The following is a 17,095-nucleotide window of genomic DNA, read 5'->3' as shown; positions in this document are numbered from 1 at the left end:
AAGGTGACATCTTGCTGGAGGATGAGTTTTGAAGACCAAAGACTCTTGCAGCTCCCCCAGGCTTGCCCAGGAGGGACCTTCTGCTGCATTGGGCTGGCAAGATGGACCTCAACCTCACCTGCACCATGCCATGCAGCAGTGTGTAAGTGGTGACACCCATGACAGTCCTATTTTTGCTTCATCCTAGTGAAAAATGCCCCGCAGTCAAGCCAACAAGGCATTTGGCTCTGTCAACGTCCTTTGAGACTGCTGTACTTCACTGCATTAGAGCGGCCTGGTAGACCTTCTGTTTGAGCTGGGTCCCCCCCTGCATGGGAAATGGACAAGAACCTGACATGCCTCACTTGAGGGCTAAGTGGTGTAAGCTGTGCAAAGGGCAACCTGTGAGTTTTTTTAGCCCTAAGGATGTCATCTGTGAGGTAAGCAATGAGGGGGTGTCAAGACGAAGCAGTTTTAGATGGAGCAGGGAGGTAGGGAGCAGAAAAGGGAAGAAAGGGATGGAAAAGGAAGGCAAAGGTGGTAATCTCAAGGAAGTTTCAAGTTGTTTCTCAGAGAGGGGTTTCGTGATTGAGTACAGTGTATGGATAACTTCTGCACACTAAAAAGCTTTACTGTATCAAAGAGATCTGTCATTGGGCTCCAACCTGTTGTAAAACAAGGCTTTTGTCTTCAGAAGACAACTTTTGGCTGCTCCTTGAGTCAGAGTGAAAAGTCAAAGGATTTGTGAGGAAAGGTTAAAGGTTTGAAATTGAAGGTGCAGCTTTCAGCCTCATTTGGAGCCTCATTTGGAGCCTCCTACAGCTTGGTCCACAATGAGATTGGGGGGGTTACTGCCAGTACACGCCCTTGCTATGCACAAGTACATTGAGCCATGACCACTACAAGGCACAACCATGTGGAAATCAGAAATTGGTGGCTTTAAGACTCTGGCTAGCTAAGGCTGCCAGGTTTTGTTGCAAACTTGTTGCTGAACTCCTGCATAGCCTACTGCGCACTCACGAGTGTGCTGGGTCCAGTCCTCAGGAGCCAGGAGCCAGCAGAACTGCCCTCCTTCTCCAACCGGGTGAACTGACTGATGGTTTGGGACATGCTTCTCCCTTGCTCTGGGGAAAAGGAACACAGAATCACAGAAATGTCGGTTGCATGGGATTGCTGGAGGCCACCTAGTCCAATCTCCCATCGAAGTAGAACTACCACCAACATTATACCATAAAGTCAGCTTTTATCTAGCCAAGTCGTAAAAAGCCTCCAAATAGCAGCCACCATCATCTCTCTGGAGCACCTGGTGGAGAAGGTTTTCCTAAAGGCCAGCCTGAAATTCCCCATCTGCCATGTGTGGCCATTGCGCCTTGTTACATCCACTAACACCACCAAGAACAGCTTGGCTCTATCGTCTTTGTAACCCGCTCCTCAGACAGCCACAGGCTGCTGTTTGATCATCCTTTGGACTCCTCTTCACTGGGTGATACAAGCCCAGCTCCCTCCACATCTCTCACACCGTACCTGCAAACTAGGCCCTGGACCATGGTGGCAACATCCCCCTTGAAGCAGGGGTCCCAAAAGAGGATGCTGTACTCCACCAGTGCTGGGCAGGGGAAGTGCACGGTGCCAGCTCTTTCAGCCACAGCCTCATTTTGTGGGCCAATGCATGGTGCGGGCACCACCATGCCCCTACCCACGTCCCCACCACTGGCTGTCAAAGGGGTCTAACTGGTAGCTGTAAACTAGGAGAAACGCGGCAGTTTTGGTTACACCTAAAGCTTTGGTGTCAAAGCACCAGAGAGCTCTCTCCTCAGGATCTGCATATAATTAGCCATGTTCATTCAGTAAATCAGAGCAGCGCCTGACTTACGTCCTCTTGTTCCTTGAGTTCATGTTTCAGTCTAAGACTTACCAAAACACAGTTTTATATGCTAATTTCCTTATAGTAACCCCCTTACTGTATGCTGTTCATCTATATCAACCAGTGTACATGTAGGCTAATATTCTGTATATATTACCAACTTTATGAGTTCAAGAATTACAATGTGCTTGCTTTATTTAGGTGGTAAAGTTTTTTAATGAGTCTGGAGGGTCTTTTACATAAAAGTAGTGACTCTACCTTGGAATCTCTTTCCATGTTTATTAGAAATGTGTTTTACTTTACCGTGAAAAAAGCCAAGGAAACATGCAGCCTTAAAGTCTAATGAAGTAGTTACTCATGCAGTCAAAGTTCATAAATTTTAAATACATTTAATTTATAAATTGAAAACATAGCTTGCACTGGCTTTTTCAAGATTATTGCTTGCCACAGGGGTTTTAGGATAGTTGCCGGGCCATGCTTGTTACCTCTTTCCTTTCAAGGCCGAGACTGGATCTTCATGATTTGCTCACATTCAGTCTGATGTTTTTATTTTTTTAAAAAAAATTATTTTCAGAAAGGCAGCTCTTTAAAATATTAAAAATCATAACCCAGCCAGCAACCTCTTTGTTCTCAACTCAGATAAGATTTGCTTTCAAGCTGACACTTTAATAGAGAGCTCTTTCTTGTGGTGAGAAACCCTTTGTCCCTCTGGAGACCTCTTTTCTGAACTAATTGCGGAGCTCAGTCCCCACAGTGACAGTCTGAGCCCAATTCTAGTCTCGCACTAATAAAACCTCAGTGCCAGCCTGGGTTAGGAGCCCAGCTGCCAGGAAGGGGGAATTTACGGAAGGGGGGAAATGAAGATACTAGCTCCCCACTTTTGCCCTCTGCAGTCCTCGGCTTCCTCAAGTGTCCCCCGTGAGCAACTCTGGCTGCACAAGCTCCTCCATAATTTGTCCTACTTGCAAAGCAGTCGCGGGTACAAAACGTACCACAGGGATGCCTGGCACTCGGCGATGCCCTGCCTGCATCAGGAGGAGGCAAGAGGAGGACACCAGCTTTATGTCAGCCAGGATTTCCACCAGACAACCCACTGGGCACCCTGCCTGGTGCCTGTGTGACTGCAAAGCGAGCCAGCAGCTGGCCGATGACTGCAGGATCGCTGCTTGTTGACTCACTCACAGGAGGTCAGTTCTGGAGCTTCAAATAATTTTAGGGGGGTGTTACAGAAATGGGAATGTGCCTACGATAGGGGAAAGCCTCAAGCCCACAAGTCCTAGAATAGTGGTGTTGGTATTCAACCGCTGTATCGTTAGATTTATATGGAGAATCCCCCCAGGCTTCTTTTAGTGATGCAGCAATGCAGCTGAAGAAAAATGGGTAGCAGGGCTCAGCCTCCCCGCTCCCATGCCCCCAAAGCAGTCAATTATACCAAATCCATTCCAGAAAGATATTTCTCACACCTGGCCTCCAGTGATGGACATGCCACAACATCCCTCGCCTGAGTACTCGCTGAGTCCCTGTCCTAATACTTAAAAAGATTTTTTCTACGCGTAATTCGCATAAGGGCCACTCCTGTGTTGCTCATCCAGACAACTCCATCCTCAGCCATGCAGGCACCTCCAAGGACTTCGGCAAAAGGTGGCTGCGGGATGATGCCCTCCAACTGATGTCCCTGCTCTGCTCCACCACTTCTCTTGCCTCCTCCCTCCCCGAGCCCCACAGCCCCACACACGAGGCCCAGCCAGCACCAGGAGCGGGGCCAGTAATTGGAAAGGGGAATTGCGAAGCACCAAAGCTTATCAACAGGCAGTGAGGGAGAGTTCAGCGGCGGTCCTGGGGGGCCCAGCCCGAGGTCCGGAGTGGGTTGGCAGCCTTTTGTTCGGTGGCGGGGGACGGACGCACACGGCTGCTCTGCTCGGAGCAGGCACCAGCACGGTTGAAGCTGAGGGACGGCTCGCTGCTTTCTGCTGGGGCTACCAAGGCCACAGAGAGCAGTGTGGGAGCAGGAACACTGGCAGGAAACGAGCGTTTTGGGGGTCGCCTTAGGCACTGCTTCTTGGCTTCTGAAGTGCCACCACGTGCTGTCACTATGCACACAGAAGTAGCAGCTATTTTCTCATATATCTTTTACTCATTAACCGAATAGTCTAAATATAGCCCCAACTTAGCACTAGTGAGAGATGGGGGGGTGCCCTCTGTGGTCGGGTCTTCACTGACTGCCCACCTGCAGCACTGGTTTTCTGCACCAAATCCTTCACTTTGCCAGTGCCACGTCAGGTGCCCTCTGTTCTCAGCCCTGGGGCGGACGAATAATTTACATTAGAGGTTGCTATCATGCGACCAGGAAAAGCACACAGCCCCAGGAATGGAGCCAGCTCCTCTCACGCTCCTGCCAGCCCGCAGTGCCCTGTGCAGTCCTACCCTCCATTCCTGCGCTGACTCCAGACCAGATGATATCGATCCTGTCTGGATGTTTGGATAAAACAGGCTCTTGGTGCAGCCCACATGGGAAAAGTTCAGGAGTTCAAAACCTGGCCCCTTTTGCAGAAGTTGTTCCCACACATTACCCAGGATGGGTCCACCGGGAGCTCCCAAGTTCCAGCAGTGGAGTATTTAGTCTTACCAGGAGGTTAAAATGGAAAGTATTGCCTTTGCTGAGGGACTGGGAAACTTTCAGGACATATCAGGGATATCTCATATGCTCATAGTATGTGTCCTTGACTTCGGCCTTGGCATGATGCCAGGTGGTAGTATCTCCACACCTGCCAACCGCTCACTGCCAGCCCATGTTTACCTCTTCACTCAGCAATTTATTCAAAATAGTGGGCAAGTGGAGAGAAGGGAAGGCACCTCGTGTCCCTGTGGATTTCAGGCTACATCTCAGCCATAGCTTCTGCAGGAGTTACGTGTGTCCATCCCTTTTCCCAGTTCCCTAAGAATTCAAAAAGACGGTCAAGGGATAAAAGTTAAATGCAGATTTGCACTTTGTCTGAAGAAAAAGGTTATGGATGTTTAAAGGTTTGTTGCCATATTCTAGGTAAAGGAATATGGCTGTGATCCATACCACAACCACTGATTTCAACAACGTGCATGTTGAAATATGATGTCACTTGTCAGCTTATTATTGATCTCATTTTTTGTCCATTCTCAACAAAATAGGCTTTTCAATGCAGTAAAAATTCTAGATAGTCTCCAAAGCTCCTTGGAGGAGCAGCCTACCACGAGACTTTGTAATCTCTCTACAGGAATTCCTTAGCTCATCTGTCTCAGCGCAATTTCCTTGGAGTAAATGGAAGACCACGCTTCCCTACACCTTGGATTCCTTCTATTACAATACTTGAGGCAGCATTTTATAGAGAGACAAAAGTTTGTAAGTGGCGTGATATCCTCATCAGAAGTAATCTGCCTTTTAGTGAATGGCCTCTCATCCATCCTCCCTTGCCCACGGATAATTTTTCTCAGTAGATGGAAATCTAACTCCATTTCTTCTCTTGGCATAACAGCATGAGAAAAAAAAGATATCAGTGAGCAAATATTTAGTGGCAAAGCCGAAGAAATCATGTTCTTTTGAGACAAAACTCTCTTTCCTTACAGCTGAATAGACAGAGATTAAGTTATAAGGAATCCGGGCTCCTTGCCAATTCATCCCCATCTGCTTGTCAGGAACAAATGCTTTGTTATTTGACTTGGTGAGGGAGCAAAGAGCAGGAGAGAGGGCAGCGGGCCTTGGCCATGCCCTCCTGCAGGCGCTTCCCCACCCACAGGAGCTGCTCTTGCCTGGGACCTGCAGCACTAATGCTCCGTGCTGGTGACAGAGAGAGGGCCAGGGATGGCTTGCCAGCAGAGGTGGGCACCATTCAGGAAAAAAACATCTGGACAGAAAATAAATGAATGAAGACGGATATGTGAGGCTTAAGAAAAACAAAGGCAGGTGTGGAAAATCAAGGAAGTCAAGAAGAAGAGACATTTTCAGTGTCCCTGCGAGATCAAGGCACATTGTGTCACAGAGGTAGAGGCTGAGAGACTAATGGGGGCTGTGAGCAACTGAAAGAGCTGGTAGTTCCTGGAGCTATGTTACCGTGTCACCAGTACACTGTTAAAAATGTGAAAAACTGCAAGAAGAGCCCCAAGAACCCTGTAGCTTTACCACAGCAGCAACATCAGTTTCTTTCTGCATCTTGTCCCAGAGGCAAGCTGAAATGATAAGGAGCCTTGAGCGACTGGCAGCTTGTTGCATGACACCTGCATGTGGGAGCTGAGGAAGTCCGGGCCGAAGCACCTGTTGGATGGTCTGATGCTTGTTTCACTGTTCAGATGATCTGAAAACTGGTTGGACCACGGGGCTCAAAGGGCAGTGGTCAACATCTTCATGCCCATTTGGTAGCTAGTAACAAGCAGAGTGCCCCAGGGGTTGATGCTGGTGCCAGTATCATTCCTTATTCTCATCAAAGACCTGAATGAAGAGAGAAAATGCAAATCTGTAAATGCATCATCCTCAGACAAATCTGTGGATCCTGCTAAACTAAGGAAGTAGCTGACAAGTGGAATGGTAGAGCGTCAATAAATAGACCTTGAAAAGCTAAGGATTGTGCCATCAGAAATCCCATGAAGTTCAACAAGGAGACATGAAAAGTTATGCTGCTGGGAAGAATAATCCTAAACTGGGAAGGAAGAGCTCTGCTGAAAAGGTCCTGGGAGCTATGGTGGGTGACAAGAGGAATATGAGACTACAGTATGATCTCATTGCAAATTACTGCAATTTGCATGTTCAGCAGTGTTGGGTGGAGAGTGGGTAGCAGGTTGAGCTGGACACCTGCATGGCACTGGTATGGCAGGTGGAGTACAGCAACCTCTTTTGGGACCCCTGCTTCAAGGGGGATGTAGAAAAACTGGACAGGTCCAGATAAGGGCTGCCACCATGATCCAGGGTCTGGTGTGCAGATGCAGTGTGAGAGAGGTGAAGGGAGCTGGGCTTGTATCGCTCGGTGAAGATGAGCCCAAAATGTGATGGAACAACAGCCTGCTTCTGCCTGTAGAGCAGGTACAAAGATGACAGAGCCAAACTCTTCTTGGTGGTGCCAGAGGATGTAACAAGGGGCAATGGCCACACATGGCAGATGGGGAGGTTCAGGCTGGCCATTAGGAAAATTTTCTCCACCAGGTGCTCCAGAGAGGTGGCTCCTCTTTGGAGGCTTTTCATGACTTGGCTGGATAAAGGCACAGCTGACCTAACGGTGTAACATTGGTGGTAGTCCTGCTTTGAGTTGGGTGATCTCCAGGGTCCCACCCAACCAACATTTCTGTGATTCTATGGTCTCATTTCTTTACCTAAAATTTGTCAATGTAGGTACTGGCCTACTTCACTAGCACACATGAAACTTCAGAGAAGTTACAAACAATGCAACGCTACACACAGGGGGAGACACATAACTTTCTGTAATCCAAACGTGTCACCCAACTCAGAGCACTGGATGCATGGGTTGCATATTCAGCTGCATGCATTTTCCATTCACACAGATCACACAAATATAATTATGTCCTTTATGAAGCCTTTCCCACAGCACCAAAGGTGCCAAAGCATTAGCAGACTCAACTGTTGGTTGTTTGTAATTGCTTCCAGATTCACCATTCTTGGCAGGCCAAGCCCCCACAGATTACTCTTTTTTTTTTTTTCTTTTTGGCTTGCAAAACTCCTGGAGCACACAACGTGCTCCAAACACAAATACAGCACTAAGAGGCTCTACAGTCTATATAAATCCATAGACTGTGCTGTCATATGTGCTGCCAGCCCACCGGACTACCACTCTGTACTTGCTCCTCTATGTGAAGGAGGAACAGTATAGATCCATGCTGAAACAGCATTGGGAAACATCCACATACAATGTACTGGCCAGTGCACCCAGTTTGCATATTTGCAAATACAGCTGCAGCACCATGTAATGTCAGAATAGCAATCGACCTTTCCACGCTTAAAATTTCTATTATTTTAATTTGGGACATCAAGTGTTCTGCGGATTACAAAATCATACTGTTTAGGAGACCACCTAATCTGAAAAAGAAAAAAAAAAAAGGTGATTTGCAAAAATCTTGGCCCTGGCAGATTTTGGGCTGTGTTACCTTTCCATTTTCTCGGCTGTACTGCCCTGTATTCCTGCCATCCAAATCTGAGCAAGGCAAACAAACACCTTTTGAGCAGTGCAAAGCAACCTTTGCAGACCTACCCGCCACACAGGAGTGTTTATGGATGATTTTCATTATAAGGATCCTGAGATTTGCCTGGTTAGCAAACTCACACGTCAGGTGAGATTCTTTTCACTACAGCCTCTATTTTCTGCTCCTGCCTGTCCGTGCAGTGATCATGTACAGCATGGCAAGTGATCCTCCCAGGGAATGTACTGTAATTTCCAGAGAGAAAAGGTCACCCAGAGAGCCATCATCTTTTCACCAGAACTTCCCAAGCATTTCTGTCTCTTTTCTATGTAAATAACATGCATGGATTTTTTCACATCTGATCAACTTTCCTCCCACCAAGAGTAAATTAAAGTGGCAATTTTGTGTTTATCTGTAATCTACATAATCTTATTATGTTTAGTGAGATATAGAAGACATAAATCAGAATGTAATTCAAAATTTCCAGCATTCCTCTAGTTTACAGTGAATTTATAACACAGAATAACAGAGATAATAATTCTCCTAGCTGATGTTTTACATCCACTTTTGACATCGTAATCCTATTGATTGTTTATTTAATTAAGGTTTAGACTAAATTCCATCCTGCTACTGATTGGGACATATTGACAAAAATTTTTAACACATGTGAAGTGATGCTTTAAAAAAGATCTCAATGGAGAACTTATACAAAAATCAATAGGAAGACCCCCTGGTGCACTCTTTTTCCTAATTTTTCTAAGCTCTCCTAACAAATCAATTTGCAAAGGGCAACAGGGACACCTAAGAAAGACATTTAATTGCAAATGAGGGCAAATAACATTATTAAACCAGTTCTGGGTGGGAGCTGGCAAAACTACCTCTTGCAGTCTACCCATAGAAAAATGCGCCCCTTGATTTTTTTAATCATTCAAATTTGGGTGCTTTGAGACTCTACCCTCTAGAATATAAAAGAGAACTTCATTATGGGAGGAGTTGCAGTGGGTTTGCTCGCTTTTCTCCCCCATCTGAGAAAACAAAAAGCTTCATGCAAAGGATCTTAATTTTTTTTTCAGTATAGGGCAGGTTTGTATTTACTGATCTGGCAAATCAGGTTCTATTTACAGTAACAAACCATTTCTATGAAGATCAAGGCATTTGCATGAAACTACAACACTAGACATGTAATATTGTGTTGGGTTTTTATTTTGGACCTTTTTTTGTTATTCTCAGAGGGGAAAAATTACCCCATTTTGTACCTTCTTCCCTCTCCGCACCTCTTTCTTCCTCTTCTGTCTTCCACACGCTTGCCTGATCCCTTGCCTCCTTTTTCCCCACTTTTCAGTAGTTTAATGAAGACCACATGTCCCTAGTTTGCCCATGAGAGCATCATATGAGACAGCGCTAGAAGGTTTCCTCGTACTGCCTGCCTGCAAGCCACCTTTTTGACTGTCAGGTCATTTTCCTAGGTGGCCACACCTGCCTCTCCCCATTCTTGCTGTGAGCCTCCTGCATCAGGCTGGTTTTTCATCACATCTTCGGCTCCTCTTTTAGGAGCCGACAGTTCTCCCGGGCTCCCTTTCCCATTAAAATTCCTTTCCACAAGACTGCATTTACCAATTTTTTAAGCGGGTTGAAGTCTTCTGGTTTAAGTTCATTAGTCCATTGCTTTCACTCCCTCCTCTCCTGAAACTTGAGAGCTCTGCTGATTTGTGATCTTTTCCACCCAGATCACCTTCCTCCAGCAGCAGCCTCCCAACCAGTTTTCCCACATTAGCCAGCAGCAAACCGCAAGCCACCAGGTACAGCTCCATACGCCTCACCTCACTGAAACAAAAAGCCACTCTTTATCCTCAAAACTTCAGGGATGGACTACACAGTGCAGTCATGTCCTGAACGTATATCTAGGACAGAGTTTCTGCTGCTGTGGGATGTATCCTACAGGACATACAGGTATCTCTTTCCTGTGTCCCCTGCTGCACAGAGGGACCTGGTTCAAGGTATCAGCTCGCCATGGCTGAAGCAGGATGCTTGCGGCTCTGCAGTCGGCCTCCTAGTCTCCATGCAAGCAATCCCCCTAGGAGCAGGGAACCAGCTTAAACGTTTCAGCTCTGTGCTGACCCCCACTCCCCGTAAGCCCTAGGATGTACCTGGCTGGAAAGAGATGGGTCTGTGAACTTTAAAGCTGCACTGACATCCCTGTCTCTGAATCAACGGGCTTCTTTCCCCAGTAACAGGCAGTCAGACGTTCCAGTGCGGTTCCTGATTTTGCACGGTTCTCATCTTGGATGCTGAATTTCTCTCTGAAGTCAAGGGAAGTGGCATCAGGCACTCAGCAACACTTAAAGTCACATGCAGGTTGTCTTAAGAAAGGACCGAAAAAAAACCCAAAACAAACCCCACAAAAACCAAGGCATATAAATCTGAATGCAGACTTTAGAAAAACAGGAAAAAAGAATTTTTGCCTGGATTTCTCCCAGAAAAGCCACTATAATTCTCTGTCAGGCTGAAGATCACAAAAATTATCTTTTAGCTTTACCCACACCATCTTACATAGTATTTTAAACATAATATTATTTGCCATAATTTTTCACTTCTAATTGTAAAGTTCTTTTAAGTGTAAAGTTTAAAAGAGCTAAGTAAACCTCTTTTCAGTGTCAAATCCCCCCAGAATTAGAGGGCTGGGTGTACTGAATTACCGTTACTGTTTAACACATGTCCTGCTTCTCGCCGCTCTCTGTTCTGCTTTTGCTTTTCTCTGACCATTTATTACCTTCTTTTCTTTCCCCACTTTCCATTTCAGGCTGTCAAGGAGAGAGCAGCGTCCGACTCCCGCAATGAAATGCTTCACCTGGGGAGCCTGCTGAGAGTGAAATTGATAAAGGACAGCACCAGCCCAGGCAATTTCACTCACAGCGGGCACTTGCAGGTGAAGCACTGCCATAAAATGGAGCAAGGTTACTCGCCCGCCACCTCCGAGCACAAGTCACCAGCTGATAGCTCCTCCTTTCATGATCTTTTCACCCATCTCCTGCCAGACACTGCTTGCTCTGACCCTGATACAAGAGGTAGGAATCAGCCATGTAGACTAGGCTTTGCTAGAGGGGATTGAGCCCAGGTAAGTGCTCCAAACGTTGAATGCTCAGCTGAAGCATGGCTCAGCTACAGGACCACTGGAGGCCTTCCTCAGGCCACCTTCTCACCAGTAGCATCCCAGGGAGGATGCCCATGATCCCACCAGCCTCACCAGGTACCACACCAGTGCCATAGAGCTGTCACCACTGCAGCTGCCTGACAGGACAAAGGCAACTTGTAGCTGTTTCTGTAGCATCTGATAAGGGTAACAACCCAATGCTCAGTGTAATATAGGACAACCTATACATCATTTTAGCTGGTGGCTCCCGCAGATCTTATTCAGTACAGGTGAGGTCCCAAGGGGTAGGGACACTATAACTCCAGCATCACTTTGCCCCAGTCCTGCTTTCTCCACTATTTGAAAATCCTGTGTATTAGAGGACAGCTTTTCACCAGCTCAGGATTCTTTTTATTTTGACAGAAATGTTCCTCAGAGCTTGATCAACACCAGCGCTGAGATTTTTCCATCAGATGGATTAGCGTAAGGAGTAGTCATGAGAGAAGCATGGTCATGCAAGGCGCGGAAACTGGGCTCTGCCACCTACCTCTTTTCAATACAGGGAGTAGCTTAAAAGCTCCAGATTTTAAACAAATAGAAAGATTTTCATTTATTTATCAAGGTAACTTCACTATTTCATACCTGAGACCAAAATATTTTAAAACCTAAAAAGGCTTAAGCCCTTAAGGGGAACAGTCATGGTTGCAGTTAGATCACATTGATGAACAGGATAAAAAATTACAACAATCTTCCTCATACTTCGGGGCATAAAATTTCAGGAACTCAAGGGATTATTGAGAAAATCCCTTTCTAAACAGCGCTCTATAGCCCTTGTTAGAGACCTGAATACCGGGCAGTGCCAGACAGCTGGTAGAGCAATTCCTATAGTACTGGTGGGGGGAAATCATTATGACACATGCTCCTTCTGTGAGTCAAAAAATACCCATCGTACCATTCAAGGACTGAAATTAAGACCCAAGAAGCACAGTGCAAACTCAGGGTACCTGAACACTCAGCTCCTAATTTGGCACATAATTCCCAATTGAAATTAGTGAAAAAATAGGAGTCTCAAAAGGATTTAACTGCCTTAATACATGGTTCTTGTCTAGATTTCCAGCAGCCGCATCCCAGATCAGTTCTGCAGCCTTTGCTGTGTTGTTTCAAAAGGCTTCCCATAACCTGAATTTCATAAACATGGTTTGCTTTACGACAGTACAAAATTCACCACCAGGAACTAGACTTGGGTAAAGGTCTTTGCCAATGAATGCGGCTGATTGCATGTGTTAACACGTCATGCACGGAAGGATACAGGGCGAGGACAGAATAATCTGTGGTGATATTTCTCAAGTAACTGCTAGTAACCAGATGGTGTCTGTGTGCATGTTCTTCTCTTATGGGCTAGAATCAGTTCAATATAGGTTATTACGCAACATCTTTCCTCTTTTTTTTTTTTCTCTTTTTTTTTTTTCGAAATCTAGTTTAACTCTTGTCAAAGATCCTGAACAATCTCCTCATGAAGGAAAAAAAAAATGGATTCTTCTTTTCCCAGCTGATAGAAAACAGCGATCACCAAGAGTGATATTTAAGCTTGCAACTACAGTGAAACTATTAATTACTGACCATGCTGACTGCTGAACAGATAACCAGCTCAATTGATTTGGGGCTCATAGAGCTATAAAAAGAAAGCATTCCCTTTTGTTTTATTCACAAACATATTCTACTTTCCCCTGTGTAAATGCTTGTTTCTTCCCAATCCCTATAATTGGTAGTAATGTGAACAGCAATTATATTATTGCACACTGAGGGCTGAACAAACTAATTGGCGAAGCCTGAACCAGACCCACTCCAAACATGGGAGAGGTGGGCCAGGCAGGCAGCGATCTTCCCACACTTCCTTTTGTGCTGGTTTACAGTCCACCAGGGACCTCACAGAAACCTGTAGCAACTTATAGCAACTGCTTACCTATAGCAACTCCTGAAGAGAGCCATAAACGCAGCTGCTCCCAAGCCATTAGTGCTCAGACGGCACTAGCTGGTGCCACGTGCCCCCTCTCTCTCCTGGAGGAGTCTGGTTTATGTTTGCTGCAAGGCATCGCTGCATCCCTCTTGGCACACTCATTTCTCCAAAGGCTCTGCGCCATTGCCTAGGTAAAGAGGTCAGCCAAGCTGGATTTAGCCTTAAATATACAGTGATGTCTGTATAATTGTCTCAGTGTTTTCTTTTGAGATGAAATTCAGCAGTTGTTTTTACTTGACAGAGTTCTTCTTCGGCTATTTTATTCAGTCAGCCCTCTCTCTTTTTAATTTGGCGAGTCAGGTATCAGACTGCACTTTTCTAGCACCACATGAAATAGTGGGGAAAAGGACATAGGCCTCTATAGTATACCAAAAGCCTGAAAGGATTTGTGTTAAATATTAATTTGCAGCTGGTCATAAAGTCACGGGAGGTGCGGAACCTAATTGCCGAAAAAAGATATTTTTTTAAAAAAAAAAAGCCCCAAAACCAAACCGACTTGCAAGTCATAAAACCATATAAAGACAGAAATGGCACAAACAGATGAGTTTCTACACGTGTTACTAGTCTGAACGCTGCCCTGTTTACTTAGGTAGTGAACTGGCTGCTGTTCAAGAAGATAGGCTTTTCCTGGAACACTGTGGTTCTACTTTGACCAAAAGGAGAAACACTTCACGCGTCACCAAGCCCTGCAGAGTATTCACACGTTGCAGCATGGCTGCTGCAATGGTCCTGAGCTGCAGGAAGCCAAGCCACCAGACGACTGTGCCTTGGGAAAGAGGGAGGAAAAGCAGCAGGATCTCTGCCCTGGTGCCTTGTGGACAATGCTGCCATCCATCTGCGTGGGCTGGGGGCTGCTCATGCCATGCCTCCACTCCCACAGGTAACATGGTCAATGACACGTTGCTGTTGCCAAGGAAACTTTGGGTCCACAAAGGGACTAGGGCACTTGATGTGCTCTATGTCCACTTCAGGAACAGAGCCATAGCCCTGCTCTGCTGTCATCTCACCTAGGAGGCACACAGCCCCCTGTGTTTTCAGGCTCAAAGCCCCCTAAAGGTTGTCTTCCAATCACTCCCTGAAGTACCTTATGCTTAGCAGGACTGCATTGCTCAATTCTCCTCAGGGCAAAGTAACATCAGTCTTCACAAACCATAATCCTTCACCTCTTTCATCTGCGAGAAGTTCTCAGACACACTTGATACACCTGCTGGGGGGGGGAAGTCGTTACTGTAGTACAGCCACCTGGGACTTTAATTCAGCTTCCACTTCCATCTGATGAGGTCCTCACCCATATGTGTTGCTTTCGAGAAAAATGACCAAACTACCAGTCTAGAGGCTACTTAACAGCAGGGGATTTCCCCCAGATACAAAATTTGTCATTAAGTTATTTTTGCTGATTCCCTCAGGAGAGAAAAAGAGCATGCTCATTTACAAAACTCTGGATTTTAGTTGTTAGGGGAACTCATCTGCACAAAGGGAGATTTTGGTTCCAGGCCACAAGTGTACAGTTTATACTAAACATTTAGAAATAAATAATGTTGAAATGACTGTTCGCAGTAAAGTGGATCATAGAATCATAGAATCGTTTAGGTTGGAAAAGACCTTTAAGGTCATCAAGTCCAACGGTGAACCTAACCCTGCCAAGTCTACCACTAATCACATCCCTCAGCACCATGTCTACACTCCAGGGACGGTGCCTCAGCCACTTCCAAGGGCAGCCTGCTCCAATGCTGGATAACCCTTTCAGTGAAGAATGCTAGTTGTGTCCAGTTAGAACCCTAAACATTTTGCAGCAGACTATTATTCTGCTCTTCTGGTACTAAAATCACATCCACTGAATTGTAACCTGTGGCTGTAAAAACCTGTAGTGGGGGGAAACAACTGTGTGCTCACACCCTCCTACAGCACGGAGTATTTACTTCACAGCAAGTGGAACAGCCCCACAGCTTGGCTGCTGTGACACTACAGTGAGAAAAGTGGGTTTCAGTGTCCTGGGGCAGGGGAGGGAAGACGCTGGGAGAAAGCACTAGCCACTGAGGTGTAGGATACAGGGGACTTCTAAGAGTTTGTTTCTGAAAATGAAGAACTAAATTACGAGAGCTGTGAATCCCCCAAAAGGAGGAGGCACCCCTCGCAGCCCAGAGGTAAACAGCAAAAGGTGAGAACCACCACAATAATAGCAAGTTATTCACAACGGTTGCTGGTAACAAAAAGAGCAGTAATGTTTTTCAAGGAGTGACACATTTTCCCAGAAGTTTCTGACCGCTCTGTATTTTTGTCTTTGTATTTTCTTATCACAGAAATTTCTCATGAAAAAACCCAGGCTGTTCTTTCACTTTGGCTTCTGTTGGTTCATTAATCTCTGAAACAGTTTTCCTGTGTTTTATTTCAGTCTTGCATAACCTTGGAATTTCTGATGATAAAACCTGTGATACTTGTTCTTCTGGTACTAAAACCACACCTCCTGGATTGTAACCTATGGCCGTAAAACCCGTAGCAGGGGAATTTAAGCAGAGAAATTATCAAGCAAATTCCCACTGAAGTTCTCATTAAATTAGAGAAGATGGGATTTGCCCAGGCTGAAACTGGATCTCAAGGACCATGGCCATTCCTGGGATTATAACCCATACCTATAGCTGCTCCAAAAGAGTTGCTATATGGAATTAATAACACAGGCTACAAACTGTTTTTCCATGTCACCTTTGCAGAGCAGAGAGCAGGGAGCATCATAGCATGCAGCATCACATCCACTGAAATGCTCCTTGGACCAACTGGCAGAGCACCCCTTAAAATCGCTTTGAGTCAGCAGGTTTTGTAGTCACGAAGGCAGAGCAAGACAGGGGATTTAAACAGATCACAACGCACACCGCAACTCCTACTCATCACACAGCTTTTGGAGCGTTCTCAAGGAAGATGAGGATTAAATGGGCAAAGGCTTTTAAATATTCTCTCATGCGAAGGAATGGAATTAGGCCCACAAAAGTAATTTGCTTGGAATATTAACCTGGGAAAGGGGAGATATGTTTGAACTCCCTTGTGGCAGAAGAGAAACTGAACCTGGGTCATTTACAACCTGATTACCCTAACCATGAGTAATTTTAAATAAAAAGAGGGAACTGGGATTTCTTCTCCAGCTGCGCTTGTCACAAGCCTTGATCTTATAATTGTGCTCTTAGGATATCTACAGGATGAGACAAGTATGAATTATATGTAGGAATGAGAAAGGTAGATGAACAGCTTAAATTTTAGAGAGGGAGAGAGTTCAGAAATATCTAGAGTATATAACTATAAATTCACATGCGTCTGTCTAAAACTAAGAACGGCTTATGTAATGTAGAAAATATATAAAAATAGATTAAAATAACCTTACCTAAGGACTATATCACGTGGCCTAGGTACTTAGGTGCTCAACCCTGTATCTGGTCAAGAGGCTGTGTGAATTAACCCCCCCAGAGCTCCACCACCCTATCACAGACAGGCGGGCCGCTGTAGCCAGGCATTTCATTTATTGCTTTCTCAGGCACCAGTACATTGCATTTCAGGACACAGACCAGACATCCCTTCGGACAGCCCCGCTCATTCCGTACTGACTCTACTGGCAATACCTTACCTGCCTAAAGCCCCTGGGCTGTACACAGGATTGCGTGAGCGACAGGTGTATCCCCCGAACCCTGTGATAAACAGAAGAAAGGAAATTACAGACGTTGTGAGAATCGAGGACATTAGTGGAAATGCCGCAACGTTTCTACAGTTTTTCACTAGAGGCTGTTGTTTGGAGTTTCTAAAGCCGCACAAACACAAGCTGATGGAAAATACTAGGAAGGAGGGAAAAGTAAAATGAGAATCTCAGCAACGTCTTCTCCTGCATTATCAAAACAAGACTTTCTACGCCTGCCCCTTTTCTTTTCTTTTTTTTTTTTTTGTGAGGATTTTTTTCCGGTAGATCGTGCCA

This window comes from Numenius arquata, chromosome 1 (genome assembly GCF_964106895.1).
Source record: "Numenius arquata chromosome 1, bNumArq3.hap1.1, whole genome shotgun sequence".
Classification (NCBI taxonomy): domain Eukaryota; kingdom Metazoa; phylum Chordata; class Aves; order Charadriiformes; family Scolopacidae; genus Numenius; species Numenius arquata.
The sequence above is the reverse complement of the archived record's forward strand: the minus strand, read 5'-3'. Positions refer to the sequence as shown.